Below are 13,147 nucleotides of genomic sequence, written 5' to 3'. Positions count from 1 at the left end.
CATTCCAAGCATGGGAGATGATCAGTGCAAAGGAATGAAGATGGGATTGAGAATACCAAATAAGTTAGTATGGCCAGCCCATAGAGTATGTGAAGGGAAGTAACATGTTAGATGACTGGAAAAACAGGAAGGGGTCCGGTCATGAAGAGCTTGTAAGACCAAGCAGAGGAGCTTATACCTAATTCTAGAGGTAATAGTGAGCCACTGAAGTTTAATAAAAGGAGGGGCACGATGTGATATGGTCAGACTTGTGCTTTAGAAAAATCATGAGCATCTGAGTAAAGAATGCATTGGAAAATGGAGAGATTTGAGGGAAGACAATAAATAAAGGGGCTACATCAATAATCTAGGATATAAGAAAAGAGAAACTGAACCATGGGTGGCTCTATGAGTGGAAAGGAGATGAAAATGAGAAATTGGGCAAGATGGATAAAGGGAAGATTGGGCAACTTATTGAGTTTGTTGTATGAGTAAGAGTGAGTGGTTGAAGATGATACTGAACTTGCAAATCCCTATGACTGAAAGGGTGATGATGCCCAAGATAGTAATAGGGAAGTTCAGAAAAGGGGAAAGTTTGGGGAGAAAGAAGATAAGTTCCAGTATTGTCAAACTTAAATAGAAACAGTGGGTACTGATCTGTACATAAGTATCCCGGAGGGTCCCATATTAACTTAATTTTAAAATGTATTATTATATGTTTTATTGTAATTGTATTTATTTTATTAATTATTTCTCAATTAGATTTAATTGGGTTCAGGCAGCACTCAGGAGAACTGCCATTGGAATGAATAGGTGGCCTATGTGCTTGACATCTCTAATTTAGATGACTAGGGCCTGGAGCTTAGGAGAGAATAAATAGATCTGAAAGTCATCTATATAGAGAAGGCAACTGAACCCATAGGAGCTAATGAGATAACTAAGTGAAATAACATACCAATAAAAAAAAGAACCTTTGGTACTAATACCCACAGTTAGAGGATGTAACTAACCTGTATGAAGAGCCATCAAAGACTAAGAAAAGGCAGTAAGACAAAGAGGAGGAGGAAAACCAAAAGAGAGCAGTCTCATAAAACCCAGTCACGAGGGAATATTTAGGAAGAAAGGGTGATGAAGAGTGTCAAATATTTCAAAGTTCAGAAGGGCAAAGAATTATGAATATCTTTGAGATTTTGATTCTGCTATCACTGGACTCAGACCAAGACCTCACAAATTCCAAACTAGAAACCCCTAGATAATGCAAACATACCTTTTTATCTAAAGAGTTGTGGTGAAGAAGAGGCAGATTTTTTTAAAGGCATAAAGGGAAAAGGGCCCACATGTACAAAAACATTTATAGCTGCTCTTTTTGTGGTAGCAAGGAATTGGAAATTGAGGGGTTGCCCATCAATTGGGGGAATGGCTGAACAAGATGTGGTATATGAATGTAATGGAATTCTATTGTTCTGTAAGAAACGATGAGCATGAGGAGTTCAGAGAAATCTGGAAGGACTTGCATGAAGATGCAAGATGAGCAGAACCAGAAGAACATTGTACACAGTATCAACTTTATGTGTTGATCAACTGTGATAGACTAGATTCTTCTCACCAATCCAAAGGTACAAGAAAGTTCCAAAGGACACATGATGGAAAAAGCTCTCCAAATCCAGAAAAAAAAAAGAACTGTGGACTATGGATGTTGATTGGATCATACTATTTCTTTTGATTTTGGTGCTGTTGTTTTTCTTTTTTGAGGCTTTTCCTTTTTACTCTGATTCTTCTCGTATAACATGACTAATGCAGAAATATGTTTGATGTTATTGTATACACACACACACACACACACACACACACATATATATATATTTTATTTTTTTTTTTAGTGAGGCAATTGGGGTTAAGTGACTTGCCCAGGGTCACACAGCTAGTAAGTGTTAAGTGTCTGAGGCCGGATTTGAACTCAGGTACTCCTGACTCCAGGGCCGGTGCTCTATCCACTGCGCCACCTAGCTGCCCCACATATATATATGTTATATGTTATATATATATATATATAACCTATATCAGATTATCTGCTCTCTAGGGGAGGGGGGCAGGGAGGGAGAAAAATTGGAAATTGGAAATCTTATATAAATAAATGTTGAAAACTATCTCTTCATGTAACTGGAAAATAATAAAGTACTTTGAAAAAAGAAAGTTAACTGAAGGCAAAATTCATTCAATAAAAATTTCCTTAATAAATAAAAAAAGGCATCTGTCACCTAGAAAACCCTAGGGAAAATATTGTACCCTCTGAAGAAAGCCTTTTATATCTTGTTTTCAAACTTGGGATGCTGTGTTTAAATATTTTTATATTCTGATGATGTAACATAGTACACTTGAAGTCAGGAAAATATGGCTTCAAATGCCACCTATGGCACCTACTTTCTGTGTAACTATGGAAGAGTCCCTTAAATTCTTGAGTCGTCAGGAAATTTTCCAAGTTGCTAAGTTACAGAGGAGGTCTTCATCTGTATCAGTGGAAGAAACATTCACATGGGTAATTCCCTACACTGATGAAATCACAAGTCTAGACTGCTCCCCATCCAAAAAAGTTCAAGGATAACAGGTTTTCGTAACATCAAGTCACAACCAAAAAACGGTTATGTAAGAAGCAAATGTAATATAACAGGAAGAATATCACACTAAGTGTCAGAAGACTTGGATTCTAATGGTGTTTCTGCCACTATATGATCTCAGGCTACTTTTAACCTCTCTCAGTCTCAATTTCTTAATCTGTATTAGGTTTTCTCTAAGGCTTCTTTCAGTTTTCAATTTTCATTCTCTAACCTTTTGCTAGGGATAATCCCTATAGGACCATGTGATATATCACAGGTCATTGGATCTTAGGTCTAGAATTGGTAGGAACCTTGGTACTTTCATCTGTCTTTTTACAGATGAAGAACCTGTCAGTTGGAGAGGTTTGTGACTGGCCCAAAGTCACTCAGGAAGATATGGGGTTTGAACTTTTAGTTCCTTTTAAGTCCCAGAGTTCGCTAGTAAACGTTTAAAAACTTATTCTATGAAACTTAAAGACTTACTTTTAAGTTTAATATGCATTATTAATATTTTCACTATCACTTTCTTTAGTCTATACAACAAAACAAGAAATTAAATCCTGATTCATAGGTTTGCCAATTTCTCAGGTCTGTATGCTCATGCTAAAATTTTAATACTTGGCTGTCAAGACCCCTACCTGTGACTCTAAATTTGGGCTTCTTTCCATAACACCATTAGGAACCATACATGGTATCATTTCAAAAAGGTAAAAAAAAAAAAAAGGATTCAAATATGGTCTCAGACACTTGACACTTACTAGCTGTGTGACCCTGGGCAAGTCACTTAACCCCAATTGCCTCAGAAAAAAATGAGTAGACAGCTAATAAACTTCTGAGTTGGAAAGAGACAAATAGATCAATAGCAACATCATGCTATGTAACTTTCCCCTTTTTTATCCCAACTATAAATTTTGTATCATCAATTTATATAATGCTTTTGCTAGAAGCCATTGATGGATATGCTGAGTTATTTTTTTTAAGCATTCCATCGGTATTTTTAAACTTGTAATTAAATGATAAGCATAATAATTTTTCTTAGTCACACAATACCACCTTCAATCTGATTCCAGGTTGTCTAAAAGAAGATAAACCACCCATAGAAACTGACACTTGACAGAAAACATGAGAGTGTCACACCCATTTCCCCACAACTTGTGGTTGGTTCAGTCTCGCTTAGCAAAAGGTCCAGGATACACTTGATTCAGCACGTCGCAAAGTTTGAAGGAAGTTAGAGACCAAACTCAAAGGCTTAGCTCCATCCTGAAGGCACCCAAACTATATTTAGATTTTCTTAAGCTTTGTCTATACAATAACTTCAATTATTCTGAAGCTCCTCAAGGAGAATTAATGTGTTTTCCTAGACTTTTCAGTTCATTCTCAAAGCCAATCAGTTTGTCTCCAGGACCCTCTGAACTAGTGATATGTAAGGCTGCTCCAGATCCTTTGGGATCTGGACTATGGACTGCTCCTAATTCCACACCTGAATTCTATTAGATAGTCTAAAATGACACCAAATTTTTTGTTGATCTCGCTCAAATTATTTTCATGATGATGATGATGCCGACAACTACAATAACTTTTTTTAAAGTCTCAACAGTCTAGAGGCTTAAATTTACCAGTTTCAATGGCAACTAATATGACAAGGATACACAGAGTTGGGTTTTGTGAATTTTGAATTTATTTGGAAACAGGGAAAAAGTGTCCTATAGGGAAGAAGAGGTTTTCTTTTTTCCCCTAGAGTTTCAACTTATGACAATTTGAATTATGAAGAAATCTAAAAGTGACCTAAGAGTTTATCTAGTTCATTCTCCTCAATATACCAAATGACCTTCCCTAAGTTAACAGTGATAATTAAGACAATTCTCATTCATATTTTGTTTTAAGTTTTGCAAAGTTCTTGGCATAGTCAGGATTTGAACCCTGGTCCTCTGACTACAAACCAAATTCAGTGTTCTTTTCATGGTGCCACTTTGCAATGACACAATGGCCTAGTAATCCCTGGTGATCATAAAAATAAAATTCAAATTATCCCCATTTTACAGATGATGAAACTGAGGTTTGCAGAGATACAGTGTCTCACTCAAGTTACTTAATAAGTGTGCAGGGCAAGATATGAACCCGGATCTTCATAATTCTTTTAAAATATAAAGATCTTAATAGCAAGGTGAAACCAACTTTGGAGATAGGTGCTATTATTATTCCTATGCTATAGACTAGGAAACTGAGGCCAGCAAAGGTTAAACAATTTGTCCAGCATTACACAGCTAGTAAGGGTCTGAGGTCGGATTTGAACCCAGATCTTCCTAACCCCAAGATCAGTACTCTCACCCCCTATGTCACCTAGGGGCATCATTGATTTTAATTGTATCATAACAAGTAAAGAAAAATAGTTTGAGTTGATTGTCAAATATAAAAGTTGGCTCTAGAGATAGTAGTCCTAAGAGCCTTTTTTTCAAATGGTCCACTTGCATATTCATCAGATCCTTAGAGAACTTGTTGTTTTCTTCTATTTTATCATCTTTCAATGTGCCCCTCCAATCACAAGGCAGCATTCAAACTCAGAAGAAGCTGTTACACAATAAGCCAGAGTCCTACCACCTTACAGAGCTCCTTAAATATATAGAAACTATATTAATGTTTAATAATGATGATGCTAAAGTAGATCATTACCACATATTTTGTTGTAAATAATGAATTAACACGGGGTTTTGCCTCCCCACCACTATTAGAGAAGAATCTTTATCACTAGCACCTAATGGGTCTTTAACCAATACCTTGGGTTTTCTCCTTGGATTTCCTGTTATTGAAGAGCCTAATAACCTGAGAAGGTAAACTGAGATGGTATCTGCCAGAAGACTGGGATTATAGAGCTTTAAGGAAATTCTCAGAAATGATACTTAGCACTTCACAGGAACTAAGATATTTCACAAGGGGCGAAGTTTTAAGGGCCTATACTATTTCTAACATTCTAATTCAGGAATGAGTAGGAGACCTTTATCCCCCTCCATCCCTGGAGGAGGAAATGAGAACTCAAGGACTGCTCATATCCTAATTCCTATTGTTCTGATTACCTGTTCTGTAACTTGAAGCAAATTTCTGAACTTCATTCTTCCTGAATTCCCGTATCTATTAAACAGAAACCACCAAACCAATCCAAAATTGTCTGATAGGAGAGCGAACTCCAAAGGATGGGAACAATTCTCAGCTATGACATTAACTCTCCTTCATATACAACAGTGAAAGCAAATACACCAGCAGACCTAATTATTATTTTTGTGGCTCTCTGAGAAATCCCTTGTGTTGAATTTTAAGTAGTTTAATATTAAAATAAATTGAACAGTTCTTTCCTTATACCAAATTCATCTCAAAAGTATTTTGAAAGGGTTTTTCCCCTCTTCTATAAATAAATACCCTTAATTGTATTCTGTTCTTTCTTCTCCCAACCAGAATGTTTCACTGTGCCCATCTCAAACCTTTTTCTGGGCTGGATCTATCCCAAGAAAAAAAAATTTGCCCTTTCTCCCCATCAAGTCTTTTTGAAGTCTTCAGGAGCTCACTAAGCTGAACAGGGATCATCACATTTATCCTCTTTCCTAAATGCTATACGATAAAAATAAAACCTTCATTAATACAACTCTTCAAGAAGCAGTATAGCAAATAGAGTGCTGGACTGGATGTCAAGCAGACCTGGGTTCAAATATGACCTCTGACAATAGATAACTGTGACCCTGGCCAAGACACTCAAACACTACGTGCCTCAGGCAATTCTTTAGCATTTATCTGTTAAGTCATGAGGTCACATCTGCATCTATGGAGGAAGTTTCTATACCAGAAATAAAAGCTCTCCTCTCCGATGAAATCACACATCCTTACAACAGAAACACTCAAGGGATGGGCTGTTCTAGTTCATGTAATCCTATGACTAAGTTTGAGCCCTTGGTGTAGAAAATCTTTCTGAAAGATGTTAATCAACTTTCCTAAACAGCATAATTTCTTCCTGTACTATATAGTGAGAACAACTGAATCTTTACTTATTGATTGAAGGTCTCAAAGAGCCTTATAGCTATCACAGTGAATATCAATCATCACCATAAAGGTAGAAGAAGGTTTAGCTTAGTGAATACTGACCCCAGGACCCATATGGAAAACTGTTAATATTTGTCTTCATTCTATGATAGCTTGTTTTGCTGTTATTCTTGCTGCTTCTTAAGGTAGAGGAAAGGAATATAGACAGTGTGATAGAGTGGAAAGGATACTGGATTTAGAGTAAAAGTTCGTGGCTTTGTATCTTGACTCTCACTTTCTACATGTGTGATCTTGATCAGTTTCCTCATCTGTAAGCAGTTTCCAAATCTATAATCCTGTCAAGTTCTAAGGCAGAGTGGGAGAAGGCAACAGTGTTGGATATGGAATTTAGGAGATAGATATTTAAATCCTGGCTTAGGTAACTTTCCATCTCTGAGACCTTGAGCAAGTCACTATGAACCTCTCTGAGACGCAAGTTCTTCATATGTCAAATGGAGATGATTTGTTGCTCAGTTGTTTTTCAGTCATATCTGACTCTTTGTGACCTCATTTGGGATTTTCTTGACAGAGATACTAGAGTTGTTTGCCATTTCCTTCTCTACCTAATTTATAGATGAGGAAACTGAGGCAATTAAGGTTAATAAATGATAGACTTGCTCAGGATAACAGAGCTAGTAAGTGTCTGAGGCCAGATTTGAGCTCAGGAAGAGGAGTCTTCCTATCTCAAGGCCAGGTGTTTTATGCATTGGACCACCGAGCTGCCCCAAGGAGATGATTTGCCTAACAGTACTGTTGTCAGGAAGGTGCTTTGTAAACTTTAAAGCACTACAGAATTTCAAATTATCATTATTAGCTGAGGCTTCAGCTAGTTAGGCTGAAGTGCTCATCCCCTCCCACCCCCATCCCCATTTCCACTAGCCCTCATAGCATTCATAAGCCAAGATCCAGTTCAGGATCATAAGTCTGGTGTTAGAAGAGATTTCAGAGGTCATCTTGTCCAGTGGTGTCAAGCTCAAATAAAAGTAAATCCCTATAATGCATGCTGCATATTAACTTAGATTCAGCTAAAACTTCCGTTTTTTTACCACACTGTGTTGCATTATATTTTTATTCATTTTGTTAAACATTTCCAATTACATTTTAGCCTGGTTTAGACTCTTGGAGGCACTTTATAGCCCATAGACCCCAAGTTGAGCCAATTTTATGTAGTCTAACCCCCTCACAGATTAGGAAAGTGATGCCCAGAAAGTATAAATACCTAAACCTCAGGTTCTTCCTTTTTTTTTCCTTTTGTTTTTCCTTTTTGCAGGGCATGAGGCTAACATGACTTGCCCAGGTCACAGAGCCAGTAAGTGTCAAGTGTCTGAGGCTGGATTTGAACTCAGATCCTCCTGAATCCAGGGTCGTTACTTTTTCCACTGTGCCACCTAGCTGCCCCTGAGTTCTTCTTTTAATGTACTGCTTAATACCTCTTCAGACAGAGTTTTACTGATCCAGCCCAGTCCCCTAAGCCCCAGGTGGAACTCCCCCTCACACTTTTATATTACACATCCTTCATTGTACCTCTCTTATTTGGAAGCTTAACCTCAACCTCACTCCCTCTAGATTATATGGCAGGGATTCTGTCTTACTCCTCTCTGTATCATCTTTACAGCTTAGTTTAACGTATTACAGAGAATAAGATCACAGATTTGGAGGTGGAAGGAAACTTAGGGCCCACCCAGTTCTACTCTTTCATTTTACAAATAAGAGAAATAATTTAATTTTAAAATTATATGGAGCAGCTAGGTGGTACAGTGGATAAAGCACTGGGCCTGGATTCAGGAGGACCTGAATTCAAATCCGACCTCAGACACTTGACACTTACTAGCTGTGTGACCCTGGGCAAGTCACTTAACCCCCATTGCCCCACCAAAAAAAAAGAAAAAGAAAAAAATATATATGTATAGCTATATAGATGTAAAATATATAACAAAATATATTATGTATAATATAAAGTTAATTATAAATATAAAATATATATGATTTTCTATGAAGCCCCATTTTATTCTTCATTTTATGATGAATAAAGTAAATATCAAAGAAATAAAGTGACCGGCCCAAGGTCACCCAAATGGTAAGTGAAAGAAGTAGTATTGCAACCAGATCTTCTGACCCCAGGGCCAGTGTTCTTTCCATTATCTACCCTGTCTCATGGAATTTATTAAGTAATTGTTGAATTGAATTGAATTTTGTTCTTTCTGGTCCCCTTTGTTGGGAGTTATAATAACAATTCTGACATGTGAACCATGCATCACCAAATGCAACCAAGGCAAGTGGTGGGAAAGCCATAGGAGGATCAACTTTTTAAGATAAATAGAATTGAAGTGACAAAGGGAAGGCAGAGACCTCAAGGAGAGACCTCTTAACTTGGGAGACAAGCCTCCAGGAATAAACACCCTAAAATATACAAGACTCCTGCTGGGCATGAGGAGGGAGAGACAAGAGGGCAGGGCCAGACTAGTAAGGAGCTTACCTGAGGTATAGTCACCAAGGGAAGGAAACAGGGTCCTCTGGTAAGCTCTCATTCTAATTATCATTGATAATTAGGTACAAAGCTCAGTTTATATCTCAAAGGAGTATTAATGATGAAAGGATGTTCTACATTTAAGTCTCCCAGCCCTGGCTCTGCTTTTCTATGATTCAAAACTAACATTTTCAAAAGAAATTATAATTCTGACTAAAGACCTAAATCAATTCTGAGAGTCTTTAATTCCCCCAAGTATCCCATCTCCTTTATTGAACCCATAATCCTGAATATCCTTGCTTTTTTTTAACCCTTTTGTATCTTAAACCAGAACTTTACCATAATAACCAATCTTCTTTTTCTAACTTAAGAAGTGGTAAGAGGTAAAGAAGTAAAGAGGGTCAGAAAATTCTTTGGTCAAAACAATTTGAGTAGTCTTAACTTCAAAGATACAATTGAGACCAACCCTTACAGAAAGATAAGGCTTTAGAAAAACAAGCAAGAAGTCAGGAGAATTCTGAATGTTTGAGATGTAGAGAAGAAACTGGAGTCATCATGCCAACTTGGCTTCATGAAGGACCAAAACTTGAAATAATTTGAATTTGTAGTGGCTCTTTCCAAATTATTTCTAAAGAAAAATCGAGATGACAAAATTTGGTGCTAGAAGAAAAAATGTTCTGTTCGAAAGCTGTACCTGTACCTTGTCATCTTTTTTTGTTAAATGACTGATTTCTACAATTTGTAAATATGCTTTCAAAAAAGTAAAATGTCCCAAGATCCACTGCCTAAGTATTCAGTATTTCAAAGAAGCCAATGAAAGAAAGTAAAACTCTATATACACCAAAGTATATCAGGACTTTTTATCATAGCAAAGAACAGGAAACAAAGTACTCAGTCAGGCACTTATTTATTAAGTACCTACTGTGTACCAAGAACTGGCAATACAAAACCAAATAAAGACAAAGACAATCCCTGTCCTCAAGGAGCATATGATCTTGTGGGGATGACAAATACACAAAAAGCTCCAGTTATAGGGAATGGAGGGGGAGAAGGTACCTAACTCAGGGGCCTAATGGAGAATTCCAAAGTCCAAAAGCAGTGCAACTTTTGGGAAATGGGAAAAAAAAAAACTGTTCAGAGGCCCTTCCTTAAATAGAGGCTCTACCCTACAGTCTTAGGGTCTAATAAGAGGGGCAAAGGCCACTGATGAGATATAAGGACCAGGAAGATTCAGTCTTGTAGCATAATGAAATTTCCCAGTGATAATGGGCATGTCGAACAAGTTATGATAAATGATTGTCATTCAATTTTACTGTGCTGTAAGAAATGGCATGATTAATACAGAAAAGCATGTAAAGACTTACATAAATTGATGCAAAGTAAAGTATAGCCAGGAAAAAAATACACAATGATTACACAATATAAAACAACAACAACAACAAAATAATAGAATTTTGTAAAATTATAATAATCAGGCTTGACTTCAAAGAGCTGGAAGCAGACACTGTCCACCCCCCACTCCTTTGCAGAAGTTAGTATTTACAAAAGTACGAAACTGTATAACAGCAGTGGGTTTTTTTTTTTTGCTGCTGACCTGAGACATTGATTTCTTTTGCTCGATTCTTGTTCTTCCTCTTTTTTTTATTCTTTATTATAAGTAATGACTCTGGGAGGGGAGATGGAGGAATACTGTGTGATAGGGGTGGGGGAAATATTTGTTGAGTCATTCCAATTGTGTCTGACTCTTTGTGAGCCCATTTGGGATTTTCTTGGCAGAGATACTAGAGTGGTTTGCCATTTCCTTCTCCAGCTCATTTTACAGATGAGGAACTGAGGCAAAAAAGTCTTGCCCATGATCACATAGCTAGTAAGCATCTGAGGCCAGATTTGAATTTAGGAGGATGTCTTCCTGATACCAACCCAGTGCTCTATCCACTGTACCACCTACCAGCCCATAGGAAATGTAGATGATTAAAAATAAAAGATAATAGTACTCCCTGAATAATTAATACAATGACATGCTACTTTTCTGCAGGATTTTGGAAGACATTATTGAAGCCTCACAACTCAAAGTGTCATATAAGTATAACATGATTATATGGTATTTGGACTAAAAGCAATTACTGACATAATTTAGTTCAAATTCCTCATTCTTCAGAAGAAGCTGAAGACCATTCATTCAACAAGCATTTATTAAGTACCTACAATGTTCCAAACACCATATTAGGTGCTAGAAATAGAAAGACTAAAAAAAGTCTTTTTCCTTGGGGAACTTAAATCCTTTTATTATTTTTTATTTTTTAATTTATGGAATAAAACAAGCATTTCAATAACATAATATAGTAGAATTTTTAAAAAAGGTGATTGCACATGAAACCGCATATCTACTATGGACAACTTGATATTTCTTTCAAATATACAACAAAAGTTGTCATGTAAATTTCTTTTCTTCTTTTTTCCTTTTTTCTTTTTTATACATAGTAGGTGCTTAATAAATGCTCTTTGACTTGACTTGGTGGGTTCTCCCTCATTAGAGGTCTTGAAACAGAACCTTCCCCCGTCCACAGGCAACATGGCCATGAAGTCCCTTTTTTAGAGGAAGGTAGCATGAATACATACATATAAGTAAGTACAAATATTTACAAAAAAGATCCAAAGGTATTTTAGGGGGCACTAGCAACTAAGAAAACCAGGACAGACTTCCTGGAGTAGGTGGTACAACCCCAATAAGCACCTACTATGTGTCAGGTACTATGCAAAATTCTGAGAATACAAATACATGCAAAAAGAAAAAAAAATCCCTGACCTCAAGGAGATTACCTTCTAATGAGGTAAGATAAAATATAAAAAGAAAATGAAAAGAGGAGAGGGGTGGGAATGAAGATGCCCATGGAGGCATTGTAGAGAAAGTTCAGGAGGAGAGTCAGAAAGTCAGCCTGGAGAAGAATGAAGACTTGGTTGGCCTGGCCATCCTCCTAAAAATGGAGGTTCTGGGAGGAACTAGCCAATCAGAGGGAAAGGTCACAGGGGTTAAGAGTATTGCCAATGGGTGATGTCCAGGGCTGAAGTGAGCTTCCAGGGAGAAGAGGCTTCTGAAGCATTGGTCTATGGTCATCCAGTCCAACCCATAGTGGAAAAGAAATCTCTACTACCAATGTACACAACAAATGGTCTTCTGGATTCTGTTTGAAGACTTCCAAATAATGGGCAACCTGCTCTTGCTGGAGACAGCCAAATCCATTTTAGAAAACTTTTGTTGTTAGAAAGTTTCCCCAGACATCAAGCCTAAATTTGTTTCTTTACAACTTCTGTCCATTGTTCTGGCTTCTGGCTTCTGGGGCCAAATAGAACAAGCCTAATTTTTCTTTTACTTGGCTTTTCTGGAGCTCTTACATGTTGTAATTATTATCACTTGGTGATGATACTCTTTCAACATCTGGCAAGCTGTCCCACGGGCAGATTCAGAACCAGTTTTGGCAATAGCTTTCTGTTCCATGGAGCCAGTGAAAGCCCTTGGGTTTTTTCAGGTTGGTGTATGACAGTGCTTTGCCAGTTTCAAATTCTTTGTTGCTCTGACAAATTGCCTGCATCTTCTTCTTAGGTGTTAGCCTGAAAGACTTGGAGTGGAAGGAACTTGAATCAATTTCTGGTTTTGCCCCTTACTGTGTTATTAGCCAATGTGACCACAAGCAACTCACTCCACCTTGTTACCTCATCTCTAAAATGGGGGAAATAATACTAAACTATCTACCACAGAGGGTTTTTGTGAGAAAAACAGTTTATAAACCAGAAACAACTTCATAAACTCAATGAGTATATAGTTATGAGCCTGTTGGAGGTCCTAGATGCCCATGTTAAGGATATTGGATGCTAAATAATCTTTCTCAAGACAGAAAACAGAGGCTGTGTCATATTTCTGATTCCTGGATGCATCTTTAGATATGTCTGCTTGGGTACATTCAATTAAACTAGCGTGATCAGACATGGTTAGTGGGTCACGATGGGAAAAGGACACCATCAGCTACAGACAAAGGCATACGTA

The 13,147-nt window shown here is 37.3% G+C and overlaps 1 pseudogene; it reads right to left on the bottom strand.

Annotated features, from left to right (window-relative positions):
• The window catches only part of LOC122749891, a 56,887-nt pseudogene extending 44,286 nt beyond the window's left edge, over positions 1-12,601 (bottom strand).
• Between the last annotated feature and the right edge of the window lie 546 nt (positions 12,602-13,147).

This window comes from Dromiciops gliroides, chromosome 1 (assembly GCF_019393635.1).
Source record: "Dromiciops gliroides isolate mDroGli1 chromosome 1, mDroGli1.pri, whole genome shotgun sequence".
Classification (NCBI taxonomy): Eukaryota; Metazoa; Chordata; class Mammalia; order Microbiotheria; family Microbiotheriidae; genus Dromiciops; species Dromiciops gliroides.
The sequence above is the reverse complement of the archived record's forward strand: the minus strand, read 5'-3'. Positions and strand labels throughout refer to the sequence as shown.